General features: G+C 46.4%; 1 long non-coding RNA gene across 1 annotated transcript in view; it reads left to right on the top strand.

Annotated features, from left to right (window-relative positions):
* LOC141063187 (uncharacterized) overlaps positions 1-22,410 on the top strand; it is a 155,334-nt gene that overhangs the window by 37,915 nt on the left and 95,009 nt on the right. The gene's annotated exons all lie outside the window — the stretch shown is intronic.

The raw sequence follows: 22,410 nt of genomic DNA, 5'->3' as shown, positions 1-22,410 counted from the left end.
AGGCAATACTTCATGAACAACCTTTCATGGTTGAATTTCCCTGATAAAAATACAATATTATAAAAGGTATTATTTTAATTTTAAAAAATTCAGTGCAAATTGAAGTACTTGGTGCACTAGAGCAGGGGTGGGGAATGTCCGGAGTGGTATCATTTGGTGTGGCCGCCAGGTTGCTGGTCCTTTACAAAAGCACATGCGAGCATAAACGTGCAGGATTCAGTGTCTCCTATGTGATGTATACAGCAGTCTCAGTGGATCCCATGTGGCGTATACATCAGTTTTGGTCACTCCTATGAGAAATGTACTCTTATGTATGCAGAAATCTCCCAACAAGATGTATATACAGCAGAGTCTCAGTGTATTCTATGTGAAGTATATAAAGCAGTATGTGTCTCCTATATGATGTATACACCAGTCGCAGTAAATCCTATATGATTTATATATAAAATAGTCTCAGTATCTCCTATGTGATGTATACAGCAGTCTCAGTGCATCCCATGTAACCTATACAGCAGTTTTGGTCTCTCCTTTATACAGCAATTGTATCCAACAAGATGTATCTATGGAAGAGACTCAATGTATCCCATGTGAAGCATATACAGTGGTATCAGTGTCTCCTATGTGATATACAAAGCAATCACAGTGTATTCTATGTCATGGAAATACAGAAGTTGCAGTGTCTCCTATGTGATGTACACAAAAGCCTACATGTATCCTATGTGATATATACAGCAGTCAAAATGTATCCTATGTGATGTATATACAGAAGTTTTGGTCTCTCCTATGTGATGTATACAGCAGTCTCAATGTCTCATATGTGCTTTACGGAAGTCTAGGTGTCTCCTATGTGTTGTATACAGCAGTCTCAGTGTATCCCATGCGATGTGTGTGTACAGAAGCCTTAGTGTATCCTATGTGCTGTGTATATACAGCAGTCTCAGTGTATTCTATAAGATATACACAAAAGTCAGTGTGTCCTATGTGATATATACAACAATCTCAGTGTCACCTTTGTGATTTATATAGCAGTCTCACTGTATCTTAGGATAGACTGCGACTGCTAAACACATCTCATAAGATACAGTGAACTACTTCCTGAGTCTGCCTTTATAAACACAAGTACTTTTTTTCACATGCGTTTTTCAGGTTCCCCATGTAAGCTAATTGTCATGGGTTTACAGCAACAGTGTTGGAGCCAAAAGACCATAGCATCTGATTGTTCCTACTCCGGCGCTGAGAAGAAGCACTTCTCCTTCATTTTAAATGGGTTTATTTCTTCTGCCAGAACAGGGGAAAATCAGACATGTTGGGAATCCCTGTGTTCACAACTGAACTCGGTTAGCCTCTCCTTTTCCCTTTATAATCTGTGCTCTGTTACTAATCCTCATCAGAGCTAGCATTTGCTGCATGGCTAACAGAGGGAGAGGAGTTCTTATGAGAAGTAGAGTTGGAGGAGTTATTAGTGACTGTTGAATGGTTTGTATGTGTGGTAATTTCTTATCCTTCTCGGTTTTTGTTTATTCCCCTACCTTCACACCACGATGCATTCCTCTGTTACTTGTGAGTGAATATTTTGTATGCCTGGAGTTTTCTGTTAACCCTTGTCTGTATTGCCTTGTTTGTCTGGTTGGTGTACTACCATGCACAGTAGCACCCCCTCTTCCCTCTGTGAGGGAGGGGAACAGACGGAGGGCTAACTTAGGAGATAAGGCAAGGGCGGAGGCCCCGGCAACTTCGCCATCTGAAGTATCCTTGGCAACAGGGCGAGCTAGGGCACAACCTAGTGTTAGGGACAGGGAAGAAGACCCTGGTCCCGGGTCACCTGACAGCTGTGTCGTGACACCAATACTGTAAAAACCATTAATAAACTCGCAGTTCAACAGCATCTTTAAATGCACAGTGGGTAAGAGTTTTCTTGGAATTACAACCATTTTCCTGATAAAAACAATGGTTTTCCTGCCACAAAAAATACAGCATTTATACTATGTGGGAACATGGTCTTAGTCACCTCCCCAAGGACCAGCACTGATCATGACAGAGTTTCAAAGCTGATAGTGGACCAACATTTTGAACATATGGTAAGTAGTGATGAGCGAAGGCGCTCGGATAACATCTTATTCCCGCACGCTCGGGTGTTATCAGAGTATCTTAGGCATACTCGTATATTATGTTCTAGTCCCTGCGGTTGCATGATTTGCTGCTGTTAGACTGCCTCAACACAAGCAGGGAATGCCTGTTTGTTAGGGAATCCCCACCTGTGTTGAGGCTGTCTACCAACTGCAAATTATGCAGCCACAGTTAAGGCCCTGTCTCTCATAGCGAGATGATCTCGCCTGCGATCTCGCTACATGTGACATGCAGCAGCGACCGGCCCCCCTGCTGAATATCGTTGATCGTGCAGGAATGTCCTGGGCCATTTTTTCATCGTCGGCGTCCCGCTGGCCAGCGTGCATCGCTGTGTTTGATTGCTGGATCGTTGCTGCGTCGCTGAAGAGATCTGCCTGTTTGTCAGCTTACTAGCGATCATTTAGAGATCCCTACCAGGTCGTATAGTTGTCGGGACCGCTGGTGCGTCACTAAGTGAAACGGGACCCTTACTAGTGTTGAGCATTCCGATACCGCAAGTATCGGGTATCGGCCGATATTCGCTGTATCGGAATTCCGATACTTAGTTCCGATACTTTTTTCATATCGAATACCGGAATCGGAAGTTCCCATAATGCTAGGAGCCCGCTCGATTTGATTCAGCAAATGGGGATCCTCAGAAGTGTGGGCACATCCTGTTAGGCATGTAGGCATGTTAACTACTGGCATGGCTGTGATTGGCTGCTGAAATGATGTCATGATGCACTATAAAAACCGCTGCAGCCGCCATTTCTGGTCACTCTGCTGTGAATTCAGTTAGGGACAGGCTGCTTTTGAAGACTGTGAGGGACAGTTAGAAATAGCGATCATCAAAAATATCTATTGCTCTACCCAGGCTACATAATCCACCACTGTAGCATTTTTGTAGCCCAGCAGCGCTGTTTTAATAGCTGTCTGCAAGGGCTGTGTGAGTGCAGACCCATGCTGTGTAGTGTGTCCTGCAGGCACGTCTGCTTGTAGGCCGCCCAGCGTGTGTCTCTGCCTCATACACATTTTTCTTTTATTGCTGCTTTTTTTTCTCCTCTATAGTGTGCTTCCATACGTATCCATATACGTTGGTTGCAAACACTAAAGGAGTGGACAGCGGAGCCTTTCATCAGCCTTTCAGTGCTATAGCCCATTTCTCTGCACTGTTTTGAGCTGTCTGATAGGTCTCTCTGTGTGTGAGTGCAGCTCACGTTGCAGTGTGTTCTACAGCCACCGCTAGCTGTAGTCCGCTCAGCGTGCGTCACTGCCTCATACATAGTCCTTTTTTTGCAGCTAATTTAGCCAGATTTTTGCTCCTATATTAGTGTGCTTCCATCCGCATCCATTGTCATTGGTTGGTTGCAAACACTATATAGGATTAGATAGAGGAGCCTTTTTGCTGGCTTGTGCTCTTCAGGGCCAGCCAGACTAGTATCACCCTATTTTTTGGAGCCTCATCAATTGCATTGTAGGTTAGCTTCCTGCATCGTAATCGCTCCAAAAAGTTTGTGACACTATCGCTTTCAAACTTTTTTCCCCCCCCAAAAAAAAGGAAATAAAGTTCACCAAACACTCCACTCTACAGTTGTGTAGGCCACATTAGATCATATTAAAGTGTAGTACACACACTCTTAGCCAAATTAGTGTTTCTTATACTGGTTAGCAGGTGTTCAGGAATAAGAGCACTAAGCCACCCCTTTTTTACTTTTCTGCCTATCTTTATCAGTCTACCAAGATGAAGAAGGCAGGGAGTAAGGCAAGTGGTCATGGCCGTGGAGTTTCAGCAGGGAGAGGACGGGGGGATTCAGCAGGGAGAGGACGTGGGGATTCGGTGTCTGCTGCGGCCACCAGTGACCCGGCATCCCCCACTTTTACCAGGCAACAGTCCTTCATGCGCAGCTTTGTAGGACCTCACCGTACCCCACTGCTGCGTGACGAACAAATTTGAAGCCGTTGTTGGATGGATGGCAGCTAACGCATCCACTTCAATGACTTCCGCATCCTCCCAAGGCCAGAGCACTGAAGAGCAACCATCTGTCTCTTCACCACCTGCCAAATTGCCCAGGCAGTCTGAGAGCCCTGGACAGGAGCCATCTCAATTTTTACTTCTGTTCTCAGAATCTGTTGGCTTGGAAAGAGGTGGCCAGCCAAGCAGCATTCTAGAGTGTGAAGAAGAGGGAGTATGCAGTGATGCGCAACTGCTTTGTCCCTCTGAATCTGAAGAGGCGGGTGGGCCAGTGCCTATTGTCAGCACACCTCAGTGCTCATCTGATGATGATGAGACTCAGTTGCCAATTTCTGGTGCATACGGTGCTGGCGAGACAACCCAGGACCAGCCGGTGCTTGAAGAGGGGAGTGGAGATGATGAGGTCCTTGACCCATCATGGCGTCAGCCACAGGAAGGTGGTGGGAGCAGCTCTGAGGAAGAGATTACCCGAACGGCCAAAAGAGGAGGGAGAGGGCGGGGGCAGACTTGGTTGCCTGTAGCCTCCACTTTGGCACCCGTGAGGAGCAATCCTCTTCCAAAACACAAAACGGGCACTCCCAGGACTTGCAGTGCGTGGTCTTTTTTTGACACAGTTGCAGATGACATTTGCTTTGTCAAATGCAAGCTGTGTCATCAGAAAGTGAAACGAGGCAAAAATGTGACCAACCTCAATACCACAAATATGTGGAAACATGTGCGTACCAAGCACGAGGTGGAGTTACACAGACACACTGAAGATGTAGGCCAACCTTCAGCAGCACCTACCACCTCTTCAGCTCGTGTTGGGGCCTCTTCCTCCAGCTCACACACAGCTGGTTCGGCTTCCTCACTGGAACGCCATGGAAGAACCACTGCCACTGTCGTCCAGAGACCCAGTGAAACTCCACCCACTGAACCACGTTCGCAGTAATCAGCACACTCCCAGGCCACTCACCAGCAATCGGTAGCACAGGCATGGGAGAAAAAGCGGCCATACTCGGCAAACCATCCCCGAGCACTGGCTCTGAATGCCGGCATTGCCAAACTACTGGCCCTTGAGATGCTGTCATTCAGGCTGGTGGAGACTGACACCTTCCGGAACTTGATGTCATTGGCAGTTCCACAATACAATGTGCCCAGCCGCTTTTATTTCAGCAGGCAAGCCGTCCCTGCCCTGCAAAAGCATGTGGAGGGAAAAATTAAAAATGCGCTACTAAACGCCGTCAGTAGCAAGGTCCACCTGACCACCGATGCGTGGACCAGTAGCCATGGACAGGGACGATACCTTTCCCTCACTGCCCATTGGGTCAATGTTGTGGAGCCGGGTACAGATCTGGAGAGTGGCTCTGTACGTATTCTGCCAACTCCAAGGATTGCAGGAATGCAGTCTGTACATATTGAGTCCTCCTCCTACTCAATTCCTCGGAATCAGCACTGCGTGAGCCTGTTAGGCCAGATATGAGCACAGGTGTGGCCAAACATCAACAGGCCATCCTTAAATTAATTTCTTTGGGGAATCGGAGCCACACAGCACAGGAGCTCTGGAATGCCATCAAGCAGGAGAGCGATGTGTGGTTTGTGCCAGCGAATCTCCAGCCAGGTTTGGTAGTGAGTGACAATGGCCGAAATCTAGTGGCAGCTCTGGGCCTAGGCAACCTCACTCACATACCATGTCTGGCACATGTGCTCAATTTGGTCGTGCAGAGCTTTCTGAGGGACTATCCGGATCTTGATGCACTGCTGCACAAGGTTCGCCTAGAGTGTGCTCACTTGCGGCGTTCCAGCATGGCAAGATCGCGCATTGCATCTCTGCAACGCCGATTCCGCCTGCCAGAACATCGCATCATATGTGACCTCCCCACCAGGTGGAATTCAACGTTACATATGTTGGAGCGGTTGTGTGAGCAGCAGGCAGCAGTAATGGAGTACCAGCTGCATCAGGCGCAAACAAGTCGCACTGTGTGCCGGACACACTTCACCACCACTGAGTGGGCCACTATGAGGGACATCTGCCAAGTTTTGCGTGCCTTCGATGACTCCACGCGGATGGCCAGTGCAGATGATGCACTAATCAGCATGACTGTCCCCCTCATCTGTCTGCTTCAAAAAACCTTACAAGCACTAAGTGAGGAGGTTTTTGAAGAGGTCGAGGATGAGCAGTCAGAAATGCCATCTGCTTCTGGCAAGTCTACGCAACGTGCTTCCACACAAAGGCCCAAGCAGGGGACACTTAGTGAGGAGGATGACGAGGAGTCAATGGAGGAGGAGGAACACATCTCTCCAGAGGAGGGAGGTACACAAGGCTCTAGTAGTCAGTGTGTACAGCGAGGGTGGGGTGATGCTGAGCAGGCAGAGATGCTGCCTCAAGCTGGGGACAGCGTTTCCGGTCCAGTTGGCAGTCTGCAGCACATGGTTGATTTCATGCTGCAGTGCTTGTTAAATGACCGCCGCATCGCCAACATTCTCCACACGGCTGATTATTGGGTGTACACCCTCCTAGATCCTCGCTACCGGGACAACTTACAAAGCCTCATACCACAGTTGAACCGGGAGCAAAAAATGCGGGAGTACCAAGAAACACTTGTGCAGGCCATCATGTTCTCCATTCCCCCCGCAAGTGTTGCTGGTAGTGCTTTTCAAAGCAGCCATGTGGGTAGAGGCAGTGGAGGAAGCTCTGCACAAAGAGGTAGAAGAGGCAGTGCCGCAGGACAAGGCAAGGCCAGTATGGCCCAAATGTGGAAAAGTTTTGTGGGACCGCCACAAACGGCTACACCATAACAGACGGCTCCAGTCAGCAGGAGGCAACTTTTCCGTCAGATGGTGACAGACTACTTGTCTTGCCCTGTTAGTGTACTCCCAGACAGCTCTTCCCCGTTCAAGTATTGGGTCTCTAAGCTGGATACATGGCCAGAGCTTAGCCAGTATGCATTGGAGGTGCTGGCTTGCCCTGCTGCCAGTGTATTATCGGAACATGTCTTTAGTGCTGCAGGTGGTGTGGTAACAGACCGTCGCACGCGACTATCGGCCGATAATGTTGGCCGGCTTACTTTTCTGAAAATGAACAAGGCCTGGATCTCACCTGAATTTGCCAGTCCTCTTCCAGAATAAATAATTTTCTGGCAACAGGATCCAGGTCTCCTGTTGTGTTCATGTTTCTATGACCTGAACTTTATTTCCTGGGCTACAGCAACACCCGTTGTTGCTCAGAAGTGCTGTCCACACAGACAAAACACTCGCTCATGTGTAAGTGGGGTTCAGTAATGTCAGCTGATCCCCTGCTGTGTGTATGGCAAAGTGTCCTGCTCCCTCCACAGTCAAGCAACCTCAGATTTACACCTGGCTCCAAGTAGGCCTCGGCCTACTACCCGATTTTCCCTGGGCTCCGACACCGCCAGTTGTTGCTCAGAAGTGCTGTCCACACAGACAAAACACTCGCTCATGTGTAAAGGTACTGTCACACTTAGCGATGTACCAGCGATCCCGACCAGCGATACGACGCGGTCAGGATCGCTGGTACATCGCTAAGTGGTCGCTAGTGAGCTGCCACATAGGCAGATCTCACTAGCGACATCGCTGGGGACGGGGATCGCTACTTACCTGTCACACCAGGCGATCCTGCGTCCTCCCGCCCGGCTCCACGCGTCGCTCGTCCTCACAGCAGGAAGCACCACAGGAAGCTGACGACGAGAAACAGTCCTGAACGTTCTCGCGCGATCAGCGATAACCAGCGGGGGAGCCGGTCGTAGGTAAGTATCAGACACAGAGATATCGCTAGCAATATCGCTATAACGTCACTAGTTATAGCGATATTGCTAGCGATATCTCTTAGTGTGACATGCCCTTTAGTGGGGTTCGGTAACGTCAGCTGATCCCCTGCTGTGTGGAGGGCAAAGTGCTGCTGCCTCCAAATTGTAACTACTTCAGATTTAAACATTCTCTGATTTGGCCTCTGTCTCCACTCTGTCTCTAGTATTTCCCCTGACCTCCAGCACCGCCAGTTCCTGCTCACAGTTGCCGTCCGCGCATTCCACACGTGTTCCTGTGTTACTGGGGTTCTGTAACGTCAGCAGATCCCCCAATGTGTGTCCGCCACTGTCTCCTGCGCTGTCCACCTTCCCACTGCAAGCGGTGGGAAGGTGGACAGCGCAGGAGACAGTGGCAGACACACATCAGGGGATCTGCTGACATTACAGAACCCCAGTAACACAGGAACACGTGTGGATTGGGCAGACGGCTGCTGTACGCATAAACTGGCGGTGTTGGTGGTCACGTGAAATCCTGGAAACAGAGTGGAGACAGATGCCTAATTGGAGCACGTTGACAGTCTGTTGTAGCCTACAAACAATCTAAAACTGCCACCAAGTAGGCCTCGGCCTGCACCCTGGTTCTCCCTGGGCTCCAACAACGCTAGTTGGTGCTCGGAAGTGCTGTCCACACAGAAAAACACTCGTTCATGTGAAAGTGGGGTTCGATAACGTCGGGTGATCCCCTTCTGTGTGTACGGCAAACTCGCCTGCTGCCTCCAAAGTCAAAATACCTCAGCTTTACACCTGGCTCCTAGTAGGCTTCGGCCTGCACCCTGATTGTCCCTGGGCTCCAACAACGCTGGTTGGTGCTCGGAAGTGCTGTCCACACAGAAAAACACTCGTTCATGTGAAAGTGGGGTTCGGTAACGTCAGCTGATCCCCTGCTGTGTGGAGGGCAAACTGCTGCTTCCTCCAAATTCAAACAACGTCTTATCTTAAACTGCCTCCAAGTAGGCCTCAGCCTACAAAATGACTATCCCTGGGCTCCAACATCGTCAGTTGTTGCTCGGAAGTGCTGTCCACACAGAAAAAAACACTCGTTCATGTGAAAGTGGGGGTCAGTAACGTCAGCTGATCCCCTGCTGTGTGGAGGGCAAACTGCTGCTGCCTCCAAATTGTAACTATTTCAGATTTAAACATTCTCTGATTTGGCCTCTGTCTCCACTCTGTCTCTAGTATTTCCCCTGACCTCCAACACCGCCAGTTCCTGCTCACAGTTGCCGTCCACGCATTCCACACGTGTTCCTGTGTTACTGGGGTTCTGTAACGTCAGCGGGTACTCCATGTTGCCCAGCCTGTTTTCAGCACGCCAGCTGTTTCAGGGTAGTGTCAAGGTCACTATGCCACCAATCCGTTGTCCTGTCGTCTTGCGGCCGGGTTAGCCGACTCTACGGTGCCTGCAGTTTAGGTGACTCCTATGTGGACTGCGGGAACTGGCACTGAAGGCTGGATCCGTAGTGCCAATGGGACATGGACCCCCTGTAGGACTGTGGGTTTCGGTAACTGCGGCCGGCTTGCGGCCTGGCTACTTTGCTTTGAATAGGTACCTTCTGCTACCCACCCGGGTTCCAGCACTGTCTGCTGGTTCTCGCCAGAGCCTTTGGCCTAGGTGCCTCCATCTCGGTATCCGAAGTCCAGCACCGTCAGCTGGTCCTTGGTAGTGCTTTCTAGCACAGGTACCTCCTGCCTAGTAACCGTGGTCCAGCACCGTCAGCTGTTCCTCAGTAGTGCCATTGGCTCTTGTAGCTTTTGCTACCCATCTGGGTTCCAGCACCGTCAGCTGGTTCTCGGCAGTGTCTTTGGCACGGGTACTCCCTGTTGCCCAGCCTGTTTTCAGCACGCCTGCTGTTTCCGGGTAATGTCAAGGTCACTATGCCACCAATCCGTTGTCCTGTTATCTTGCGGCCGGGTTAGCCGACTCTACGGTGCCTGCAGTTTAGGTGACTCCTATGTGGGCTGCGGGAACTGGCACTGAAGGCTGGATCCGTAGTGCCAATGGGACATGGACCCCCTGTAGGACTGTGGGTTTCGGTAACTGCGGCCGGCTTGCGGCCTGGCTACTTTGCTTTGAATGGGTACCTTCTGCTACCCACCCGGGTTCCAGCACTGTCTGCTGGTTCTCTCCAGAGCCTTTGGCCTAGGTGCCTCCATCTCAGTATCCGAGGTCCAGCACTGTCATCTGGTCCTTGGTAGTGCCATTGGCTCTTGTTCCTTCTGCTACCCATCCGGGTGCCAGCACTGCCTGCTGGTTCTCGCCACAGCCTTTGGCCTAGGTGCCTCCATCTCGGTATCCGAGGTCCAGCACTGTCAGCTGGTCCTTGGTAGTGCTTTTTAGCACAGGTACCTTCTGCTTAGTAACCGTGGTCCAGCACCGTCAGTTGGTCCTCGGTAGTGCCATTGGCTCTTGTTCCTTCTGCTACCCATCCGGGTGCCAGCACTGTCTGCTGGTTCTCGCCACAGCCTTTGGCCTAGGTGCCTCCATCTCGGTATCCGAGGTCCAGCACCGTCAGCTGGTCCTTGGTAGTGCTTTTTAGCACAGGTACCTTTTGCTTAGTAACCGTGGTCCAGCACCGTCAGTTGGTCCTCGGTAGTGCCATTGGCTCTTGTTCCTTCTGCTACCCATCCGGGTGCCAGCACTGTCTGCTGGTTCTCGCCACAGCCTTTGGCCTAGGTGCCTCCATCTCGGTATCCGAGGTCCAGCACAGTCAGCTGGTCCTTGGTAGTGCTTTTTAGCACAGGTACCTTCTGCTTAGTAACCGTGGTCCAGCACCGTCAGTTGGTCCTCGGTAGTGCCATTGGCTCTTGTTCCTTCTGCTACCCATCCGGGTGCCAGCACTGTCTGCTGGTTCTCGCCACAGCCTTTGGCCTAGGTGCCTCCATCTCGGTATCCGAGGTCCAGCACCGTCAGCTGGTCCTTGGTAGTGCTTTTTAGCACAGGTACCTTCTGCTTAGTAACCGTGGTCCAGCACCGTCAGTTGGTCCTCGGTAGTGCCATTGGCTCTTGTTCCTTCTGCTACCCATCCGGGCGCCAGCACTGTCTGCTGGTTCTCGCCAGAGCCTTTGGCCTAGGTGCCTCCATCTCGGTATCCGAGGTCCAGCACCGTCAGCTGGTCCTTGGTAGTGCTTTTTAGCACAGGTACCTTCTGCTTAGTAACCGTGGTCCAGCACCGTCAGTTGGTCCTCGGTAGTGCCATTGGCCCTTGTTCCTTCTGCTACCCATCCGGGTGCCAGCACTGTCTGCTGGTTCTCGCCAGCTTCTCAGCCTTCTTGTACCTTCTGCTACATTTCCAAGATCAAGCTTTTTGAAATTGTCTTTGGTAATCCTTATTGATCTCCATGACGACGACCCTGATGATGACGACCCTGAAGACCACACCAAAGAAGACCAGAAATATGACCCTAAATAATAAGACCAAGAGGACAAAGAACATGAAGACAACCACCAAGATACAGAACAAAAGACAGAAGAACAAGAAGCAGAAGAAGCAAAAGCAGAAGAACAGAAAGCAGAAGAACATTAAGCATAAGACTAAAAATCAGCATAGAAGAAATCAAAATTATAAGCAGAAGAAGACTAAGCAGTAAATGGGGGTGAGTCCGTTCCTCCTCGTGGTGCCCCTGGAAAATGCCTGCTGCTGCAGGCCAAACTGAACGCGGACAAATCCTGTTGTAAATCTTTAGTGACAGGCAGAACGTAAGGTGTAATCTTATAACTTTTATAGATAAGTACTACAGGAATGCCTGTCACCATAAGAAAATGAAGACAAAGAAGAATAGGAAGAAGATGAAGAAATAGCATATTAAAATTAATAATAGCTGAATAAGAAGAATATGAAGAATGGAAAAAAAAAATTAATGGGAAGAAGATGAAGAAGAAGATGAATAAGGTGAAGAAAAAGTTGATGAAAAAAATGCTACTGCTGCGGATCATGAAGGAGAAAGTGTGGGAGAAGTACAAAAGAAGGTGAAGAGCATGGAAGTTGTGAAACATACATATCTGACAAAATATAAAAAAGGTTAACATAGTCAATATCTTTTTAACTTCGAACGTCTTGAAAAAAAAAATTGGAATTAATGCTATGCCATGTGATTTGAATAAACCACTATGCCTTTAATGTCTCCTCCACCTCCCACAATACATTCTACATGATTCTTATTTGTTGTCAATTATGTAGAATTAGCCAACAAGGAAATAAAGGGCTTTTTTAAATTCCGATACCGGAAGTCCCATTGACTTGAATGGGACTTCCGGTATCGGAATCGGCGATACCCGATATTTTTTTTCGTATCGGGCGATACTATCCGATACGATATTTTTGGGTATCGAACGGTATCGCTCAACACTAACCCTTACTCTAACATAATATACGAGCACTCCCAGATACTCAAATAACATAGACATTATCCGAGCACGTTTGCTCATCACTAATGGTAAGTAGAAGAAAGTAAGCTGCATTCTCAAAAGAGTTTTCTGTATTCCTGCAAGGCTGTGAATGTTTTAACAGAAATGTTGGGTAAGCTTTGGCCGCACATGTGAACTTCCACTACTAAAAGATCATAATGAAGTATGGGCCAACATAAATAATCAGTCCTAGAGCTAAAGATAAAGAGCCTGGTCACCTTCCGTTGACTTTTATGCACTTGTTTATACATATCTTTCCACCACTAAAATATATATGGTTTCTTTTAAGGTTTCTAATTATATTTGTTACTGTATTTAAGATAATAACCAGAACAAATTAATTTTTCTATGTGATATTTTCTCATGGGCAGACGCATAGCTAGAGGGTTCATCAGGGGGGCTGGGGGTGAAACTTGGGAGTGGGACCCTAACCATGTAACTGTGTGTATATCTGGGATGGTGCAGCCTTACCATAGGTATAGAGGAACCTGAGCGGATGACTATGCTGTTACTGAAAATCTCTATACAGAGACTACCACTGATATTACCACCATATAGTGACCATATAGGGGTTAATACCAGTGCTGCAAAACACATAAGAAATTACAGTGCAGTTATAGATCGTGACTTAGAGCTGACGTTCTTTCTGGTGGAGTCGTTTACTTTTCCCGTCTTATCCACCTGGCCCACGCCGACATGACAACCATTCTCAAGCCAGGACTCGTCTTCAGAGATTATTAGAAAAACAAATCTGACTTCTTACAATTCCAGCACCGTCCCATCTATTACCAACCTGGACAAACTCCTCATCCTGCTGATACCCCATTGAACAGCTGCTGCTGCTGCCTTATGTTTCCCTGTTAGTAAATACTCTTGTTGCCCCACATATCAATAATAATAAATAATATTCTTTATTTTTATATAGCGCTAACATATTCCGCAGCACTTTGCACACATTATCTTCACTGTCTCTGATGGGGCTCACAATCTAAATTCCCTATCAGTATGTCTTTAGAATGTGGGAGGAAACCGGAGTACCCGGAGGAAACCCACGCAAACACGGGGAGAACATACAAACTCCTTGCAGATGTTGTCCTTGGTGGGATTCGAACCCAGGACCCCAGCGCTGCAACGCTAACCACTGAGCCACCGTGCCGCCCCGTCCCAATACCCATCACTGTGCCTCTTACAAAGCAAAATGCCTCCTATGTACCCTTTAAATGGTGGCTAAATTACACCCTAGAAAATGTCAATGCCCCGTGCAAATGGCCTAGAAGACAGTGCCCACATTTTGCTCAAGAAAGTAATAATGCCTCCAGTGCACTCAGTTGACAGTCACGATACCCCGATTGCCTTATAACAATTATGCTTAAGTGCTCACTTAACATCTAACTATGTCCCAAGTCTCCCCATATATAGTTACACAGCATGGTGCCCCCCCACAGATCCCACGCACACAGCATTTTGGGCCAAAAGCTACCTATACACAGCCTGATGGGCCCCTCAGTAGCCCCCTACCAATGTATGACAGCACCAAGTAGCCCCCCTCACTGTTTGACAGCCCCCAGTAGCCCCCTCAATGTATGATGACCCTCAGTAGCCCCCCACACTGTAATATGACCCCCAGTTGTTCCTCAACACTGTATGCTTGGCCATCAGTAGTCCCAACACACTGTATGCATAGCCCCCAATAGTCCCCCCACACTGTATGCTTGTCCCCAGTAGTTCAGCAATCCTCCCTCACTGTATGGGTGGCCTCAGTAGCCACCTTACACTGTATGCATGTCCCCCAGTGTTCCATTAGTCCACCACACTGAATGCATGGCCCCCACTAGCCCCCACACTGTATGGATGTCTCTCTGTAGTCCCAACAACTGTATGCTTGGCCCCGAGTAGCCCCCTGTCACTGTATGCACAGCCCATAGTAGCACCCGCATTGCATATATGGCCCCACAGTAGCCCATCCACATTGTATGCATGGCTCCCAGTAGCCCCTCACCCTGAATGCATGGCCCTAGTATTACAGTAGCCCCTCCACACTGTATGCATGGCCCCCGTAGCCTCAAAATAGAATAGGGGTATCCCAAAAGCATATAATGTGTAAAGCAAATTGGGAAATAAAATATAACTTTTATTTAGCCTATTAAAAGGTCACAATAAGTCAGTAAATACCATAAAGTGCAAAGTGCAACAAGTGCAAGGTGAATAAAAAACCTTCTCCCAATGGCAAACACTAGCGAAGGTCTACTAGATCGTGGAGCAATCCAATTGATACGTATCCTCCAAGCACTTTAAGAGTATATTTCAATATCTGATAATTAAATACTCATTAACATAAACACTGCCCATAATGGTGACATCTAGAGGAGTAAAGTTGTAATGCTTAAAAAATACTGTTCAAGGAAAAGGGCAGTAAAGAAGTACAGAAATGTTCTTATAAAGGTGTGCCCAAATTAATCACCGAGATACAAATTCAACACCATTTGCTTAGATACCTTGGTAAAGAGAATATTTGGTTCACAAATTGTTAGCGTTAAATTCACCAACATTAACATTGAACCACCAAAAAGTAAATGTCAACATTTACCTATAAAAAATACACAGCAGGCAACAAAAGGAAACGATGTTCGTATGGTGATACCATCATTTTCCTTATCGAATCATCTCTCTAAAGAAATGCAGGAACAGTCTTACCATATGAATCAGGTATAGTACCCCAACCTGTTGGCTGTCCGAGTCCTACTTATCAGTTATAAAGAGATGATCTGGGCACATACAATGGACGCCAGACTCTAAGGTTTATCTATAAGGAAAATGATGGTATCACTATACAAACATGGTTTCCTTTTGTTGCCTGCAGTTAGGAGCTGCTTCTGTCTCATGTCTTCCCTAAGATTCCTACGAAAAAGGGCGTATGTTTCTTTTGTGAGAGGAAGAGACATTTTATTGGGGACTGTCCTTTGATTCCTAAGCAAAAATACACTCAATTAACATTTGTGAGTCTGGAGTTGGATAATCAAGGGGTATGTTAGTCTTCAACATGTAATTCTCGGTTTGTTCTGACAGCAGAGGTGGTGCTAGAGAGCAAGACTGAGAGAATTTAATGGTTGATGCTGAGTTTGCTAGAACTCATGAGCTTGCAAGCTTTACCTTAGCTAAGCTCATCCCTATTTACGCCATTACGCCAACGACTCAGCACGACTTGCAAACAGAGCTTTGATGCAGGTTGTACATAAAATAAGACTTAGGGTGGAGTCTTTTCATTATGAGGCATTTCCTTGTTACGTCCTGGAGGACCTACCCACTCCAATTGTACTGGGTTTACCCTGGTTGGTGAAACATAATCTGATAGTGGATTGGCAATCCAGAGAAATTGTGGAATGGGGAGATTACTGTCATGAGAACTGCTTATATTTAATACTTTCTGCAGTATCTATGGGGACCTTACCTGCGTTTTTGTCTGGTTTTAAGGACGATTTTTTTGAGAAGGGGTGTCAGAATTTGCTTCCCTATCGTGCTTATGACTGTCCTATTAACCTGACTCCCGAAGCTAAACTATTCAAGTCCAGACTGTACAATCTTTCCGACCACGAGAGACAAACCATGAAAAATTTTATTGCTGAGAGTCTTGAGAAGGGACATATCAGACCTTCATCTTCACCCATGGCGGGCGGGTTCTTTTTCGTGAAGAAGAAAGATGGCGGTCTCCGTCTCTGTTTAGATTTCCGGGAATTGAATCTAATCACTATCCAAGATCCATATCCTCTTCCTCTGATTCCAGATTTATTCAAAAGGTTGTGGGAGCTAAGGTTTTCTCCAAGTGGGATTTAAGGGGGGCCTATAACCTGGTTAGAATCAGGGAAGGGGATGAATGGAAAACAGCGTTCAATAGCCCTGAGGGACATTTCGAGAGTCTGGTTATGCCTTTCGGTCTGACCCATGCACTGGTGGTGTTCCAGCATTTCATAAATTATATTTACCATCGTTTGGTGGGCAGGTTTGTGGTGGTCTACCTGGAAGATATTTCGGTTTATTCACCTGATTTTGAGACACATAGGGGGCATGTTAAAAAGGTGCTTTAGATGTTAAGGGATAACAACCGTTATGTCTAACTAGAGAAATGTGTTTTTGCCGTCCAGGAAGTGCTGTTTTTGGGGTACCTGTTGTCAGTTTCGGGTTTTCGGATAGATCGAATCGAAGGTTCCTGCTGTACTTGAATGGGACCGTCCCGAAAACCTGAAGGCATTACAGTGCTTTATGGGTTTTACTATTTTTTACCTGAAGTTTATTCAAAATTAATCGGTAATGGTGAAACCACTTACTACATGACAAGGAAGGGGTCTGATTTTCTAAATGGTTGAATGCTGCTCAGCAGGTTTTTTCCTCCTTAAAGATTTGCTTTGACACAGCACCTATACTCAGTCAACCCAATGTTTCTCAACCTTTTATTGTAGAAATGGATGCATCGGAGGTTGGGGCTGTGTTGTCTCAGGGTAAAAAGTGTCCATGCGCCTTCTTTTCCAAAAAATATCCTCGGCTGAGAGAAATTATGACATGGGTAATAGGGAGTTTTTGGCAATAAAGTTGGCGCTGGAGGAGTGGTGACATTGCTTGGAGGGGGCAGTCCATCCTATTACAGTAATCACGGACCACAAGAACCTGTTATATCTTCAATCTGCTAAACGTCTCAACCCTAGACAAGCTAGGTGGTCCCTGTTCTTTACTATGTTCAATATTGCTGTCACTTTTCATCCAGGAGTTAAAGACACCAAAGCGTATGTTTTTCCATGGAGTTTCCCTTCTGGTGGTGACCATGAGAATCCTGCCCCAATTTTGCTGAAGGAGGTAGTCATTTTGACCTTGTACCCTGACCTGGAGGGAGAAGTGTTGGAGGCTCAGAGGGATGCTCCTGCCTCTTGCCCTTTGGGGAGGTTATTTGTACTATCTAATTTGCGCAGTAAAATAATTAAGAAACATCATAACTCGGTGCCTGCTGATCATCCAGGGGGTAAGGCCTCCTTTTTTGTTGTTTATGGTGGCCGGGGTTGCATTGAGATGTGGTCGAACAGGTGTCTGCTTGCAGTGTTCGCGCGTGTTCTAATGTATCGCATGCCCGTCCGTGTGGTCCTCTTCTTCCACTGCCCATTCCTAGTAGACCATGGATACACCTGTCCATGGATTTTATTACTGACCTACCGGTATCGGCAGGCAAGACAATGGTTCTGGTGGTTGTAGGTAGATTCAGTAAAATATTGAATTTCATCGCATTACTGGCACTTCCAAACGCCAAGACTCTTGCTCAGGTTTTTATTAATGATATCGTGAAGCTTCAAGGGGTTCCTTCCGATGTGGTGTCAGATCAGGAGAACCCAATTTGTTTCTAAGGTCGGACAGACCGAGCGCATTAATCAGAAATTAGAAACTTACCTGGGGTGTTTTGCCTCCGAAAATCAGGAGGATTCGGCATCTTACTTACCGTTGGCCGAGTTTGCTATGAATAATCATCGACAAGAATCTACCGGCAGGTCACTGTTCTATGGTGCATACAGTTTCCATCCACAGTTTGATACTTTTAGTGGGGGACGAGTTTCGGGAGTTCCTTAGGAGGAACGTTTTGCTTTGTTGCTCTCTTCTGTGTGGCGAGAGTTAAGAGTCATTTGAAGATCATGGGAGACAAGTAAAAACATATTACTGACAGGAAACGCTTGCCAGGTCTGGTCCCAATGGTGAATGACTTTGTGTAATTGTCTACCAGGAATATGAAGTTAAGGATCCCTTCCTGGAAGCTGGGACCTAGGTTTATTGGCCCCTATAAAATAACCACCATCATTAACCCTGCAGCTTTTCCTCTTGCGTTACCTCAGTATCTTAAAATCTACAATGTGTTCCACAGGTCTCTGCTCAAGAAATATGTTGAACCTCTTGAGTCCTCTCCCCTGCCAATGCCCCCAATCATTGCTGATTGTAATTTGGAATTCCAGATTTCGAGGATTGTTGATTCTCGTCTTCAGTGTTGTTCCCTGATAAGGAACTGATTAAAAATGTAAGCAATATTTTCAAAATATTTCAATTCATTTAGTATCAAGTATGAGAAATACATGCACACGCACTTACACACCTTGGCATGCAATCTATGTGGTTTTTAATGGTTGCTCGAAGAATGTTCATTGATGTGACGCAGCCTTGTTAAGGCCTTGTCCACATGTCTCCAGACTTATTTCCTGGTGTCATAACATCCAAGACATAAGTAAGACTCATTGCTGAAGAGGATAGACCTCCATTCCAGCCTCCAGTGCCATCTTGCTCTGCAGTATCATAGCCTTTCACAGCCATGGTGTGAGGTTAATTGAACACCTGTAGCTGAACATCTGTCTCGTAGCCCAATGTCATACAATCGCCTTTTGATGGTTTTTGTAGACACTGTTTGACTCTTTAGGCTTGGTATGTGATGGCCATTACACCAAAGTGTCCCAGGACCTGTTTCTCAATACAACAACGTCATACTCGTGCTACTGCGAACAGCCTGCAAACCTAAATGTTATATCATGGTACGCAGCATCTCTGGACTTGGCTCCAATAGCGGACATCTGAGAATTTATTGGTCAACAACTGCAAACAGAGCTGCCAGCAGCAGATTTTGATGATTTGCATTTGGCATAGTAGAACATTCCTCGGACAGCCATTAATGACCTCATTGATAGCAGCCAAGGTCTGTAAGCATTTGTATTCCTGGGTGTGGTGCTCATACTCGATGTTATAAAAATCATTGGTGTTTTGAAAATGTTGTTTCCAATGTTTCATCATTTGCAGATCATTTTCATATCTATCAATCCTGTAATTTCCATAATTCAATGACATTTCCTTCTTGCTGTTACAATTTCAATGTTGAGGATTGTAAAACTCAAATATATAACAAGGAGCCACATCAAGTGCAGACACATAATGCGTAACATTAAATTATGCAAAAAAAATCATATTTAACATCATATCACAAAGGATAATAAAAGTAGTCTGTGCAAAAAAAGAAGCTATGTGACAAATATATAATTTAAAAACTATATAAAAATATCCATTAGGTTAGGTTCAGAAGAGCACATAAAAAATTGTTCAGTTTCATCCACAAAACTCGGATGACTTTTTTCTTTCTTGGCATCCGTGTGCAGTTCATATACTGTATAATCCATTTTGTACAGCAGCAGCTATTACTCATTTACCTGACCATTAACCGGTTCCCAATGTAAAAGATAGGTAGGCAGGGAAATGATGGATGTATGCGTCAGTAGACGGGGCGTGGGCGGAGCTTCATGGAGGAAGTAGGCTGCTGTCCGCAGCCCTCCTCAACGCAAGTGTGAAACCAGCCTAACATAGTTAGCAAGGCCGAGAAAAGACATTTGTCCATCCAGTTCAGCCTATATTCCGTCAGAATAAATTCCCAGATCTACGTCCTCCTAAAGAACCTAATAACTGTAAGATACAATATTGTTACGCTCCAGGAATACATCCAGGCCTCTCTTGAACTCCTCGACTGAGTTCGCCATCACCACCTCCTCAGGCAGGGAATTCCAGATTCTCACTGCCCTAACAGTAAAGAATCCTCTTCTATGTTGGTGGAAAAACCTCTCCTCCAGACGCAGAGCATGCCCCCTTGTGACGGTCACCTTCCTTGGCATAAACGGATCCTTGGAGAGATATTTGTATTGTCCCCTTATATACTTATACATGGTTATTAGTGATGAGCATGTATACTCGCTGCTCGGGTTTTTCAGAGCATGCTCGGGTGTTGAGTATTTTGGCATGCTCGGAGATTTCGTTTTCGTCGTCTTATCTGCATGATTTACGACTGCTAGACAACCTGAATACATGTGTGGAATGCCTGTTTGTTAGGGAATTCCTACATTTATTCACCCTGTCTACAAGTCGCAAATCATGCAGATAAGATGATGAAAACTAAGTCTCCGAGCACGCCAAAATACTCGGAGGACACTCGAGCATGCTTGGGAAAACCCAAATAGCGAGTATACTCGCTCATCACTAAGGGTTATTAGATCGCCCCTCAGTCATCTTTTTTCTACACTAAATAATCCTAATTTTGCCAATCTCTCTGGGTAATGTAGTTCCCCCATCCCCTTTATTAATTTTGTCACCCTCCTTTGTACTCGCACTAGTTCCATTATATCCTTCCTGAGCACCAGTGCCCAAAACTGTACACAGTACTCCATGTGCGGGTCTAACCAGGGATTTGTACAGAGGCAGTATAATGCTCTCATCATGTGTAGGCAGACCTCTTTTAATGCACCACATGATCCTGTTTGCCTTTGCAGCCGCTGCCTGGCACTGGCTGCTCCAGGTAAGTTTATCATTAGCTAGGATCCCCAAGTCCTTCTCCATGTTAGATTTACCCAGTGGTTTCCTGCTCCGTGAGTAATGCTGATATTGATTCCTTCTTCCCATGTTATAACCTTACATGTATCATTGTTAAACCGCATCTGCCACCTTTCGGCCCAAGTTTCCAACTTATCCAGATCCATCTGTAGCAGAATACTATCTTGTATTGACTGCTTTTGTATCATCTGCAAATATCGATATTTTACTGTGAAATCCTTCTACCAGATCGTTAATAAATATGTTGAAGAGAATAGGCTCCTACACCGACCCCTGCGGTACCCCACTGGTCACAGCGACCCAGTTAGAGAATATACCATTTATAACCACCCTCTGCTTTCTATCACTAAGCCAGATACTTACCCATTTACACACATTTTCCCCCAGACCCAGCATTCTCATTTTGTGTACCAATGTATCGCTATACTGTGGCTCATATGGCATCTAAGGCTAGTTTCACACTTGCTTTTTTTTGCAGCGCGTTTTTCCCGCAAAAAAACGCATTGAAAAAACGCATACAAATGCATACAAACGCTGCGTTTTTTTCAAGCATTTTTATGCGCATGCAGGAAAAAAACGCAGCGTTTTTGCGCGTTTGTATGCGTTTTTTGTGCGCTTGCGTTTTTTTACAGATTTTGGAAAAACCCCCCAAAAAAGAAAAAACAACCATTCAACAACACACAAGACCAATGGGACTTCATTGTGGGTGTGGTATGTTAATATATAGACCCTGTCTACAGTATTCTTCACATTTGCTTGATTCTTCTCGTGACCATGGATCTGCGCTGGAAGAGTTTTCACTTCAACTTGGATTTGGACATCGCGATGGCTCAGGCGTATGCAGTTGCTTGCCATGAACAAAGGAAGAGAGAGAGGCAGCGAAGACGGCGGCGTATGTGGATACATCCGATTGTTGAACTCCGGGAGAGCCGTGGGGCATACCACACCCTCTACAGCGAGCTCCAGTCAAACCCGGAGAAATTTACAGATTATATCCGGATGTCCCACGAAAGTTTCATGGATTTGCTTGCTCGTGTCCAACAATCCATCCGGAGACAGGACACACAGCTCCGTCGTGCGATTCCTCCTGAGGAACGGCTACTGGCGACATTACGGTATGTTTTAAAAACCAAGGGGTGCGGTCTGATGTTTTTTTTTTAAATTTAGTATTCAAAACCTTGGGTAATTAGTTTTCGTGAATGTACTAATATTTTATTTTATAGTTTTTTAAAATAATATACATAAATATTAATTTTACTTCTTTGTCTGTTCACAGATTCCTGGCGACTGGAGAAACCCTATCTTCACTACACTTCCAGTACCGTATTGGAATCTCTACCTTGTCTGGAATTGTTGCTGACACCTGCCGGGCTCTCTGGAATGTTCTTTGTCCAGAATTTATGCCCCTGCCCACCGCTGAAAAGTGGATGGAAATTGCTGACAAATTCTGGACAGTATGCAATTTTCCCAACTGTTTGGGAGCTGTTGATGGTAAACACATACGGATCATCAAACCCCAAAGAACGGGATCTGAGTACTATAATTACAAAAAGTACTTTTCAATAGTACTCATTGCGATTGCGGATGCCGGATGTATGTTTGTAGCAGTGGACATTGGAGCATTTGGCCATGGTAATGACTCACAGGCTTTTAAAAACTCAGACATGGGCCAGAGGTTGTATGGCAACCAATTTAATTTCCCTATGCCACGGCCTCTTCCTCACACCGAAGCTCCGCCACTG

Source organism: Dendrobates tinctorius, unplaced genomic scaffold, assembly GCF_039654945.1.
Source record: "Dendrobates tinctorius isolate UK_male_01 unplaced genomic scaffold, ASM3965494v1 ptg000246l, whole genome shotgun sequence".
NCBI classification, from domain to species: domain Eukaryota; kingdom Metazoa; phylum Chordata; class Amphibia; order Anura; family Dendrobatidae; genus Dendrobates; species Dendrobates tinctorius.
Note: the sequence above shows the minus strand (reverse complement) of the source record. Positions and strands in the feature narration are given on the sequence as shown.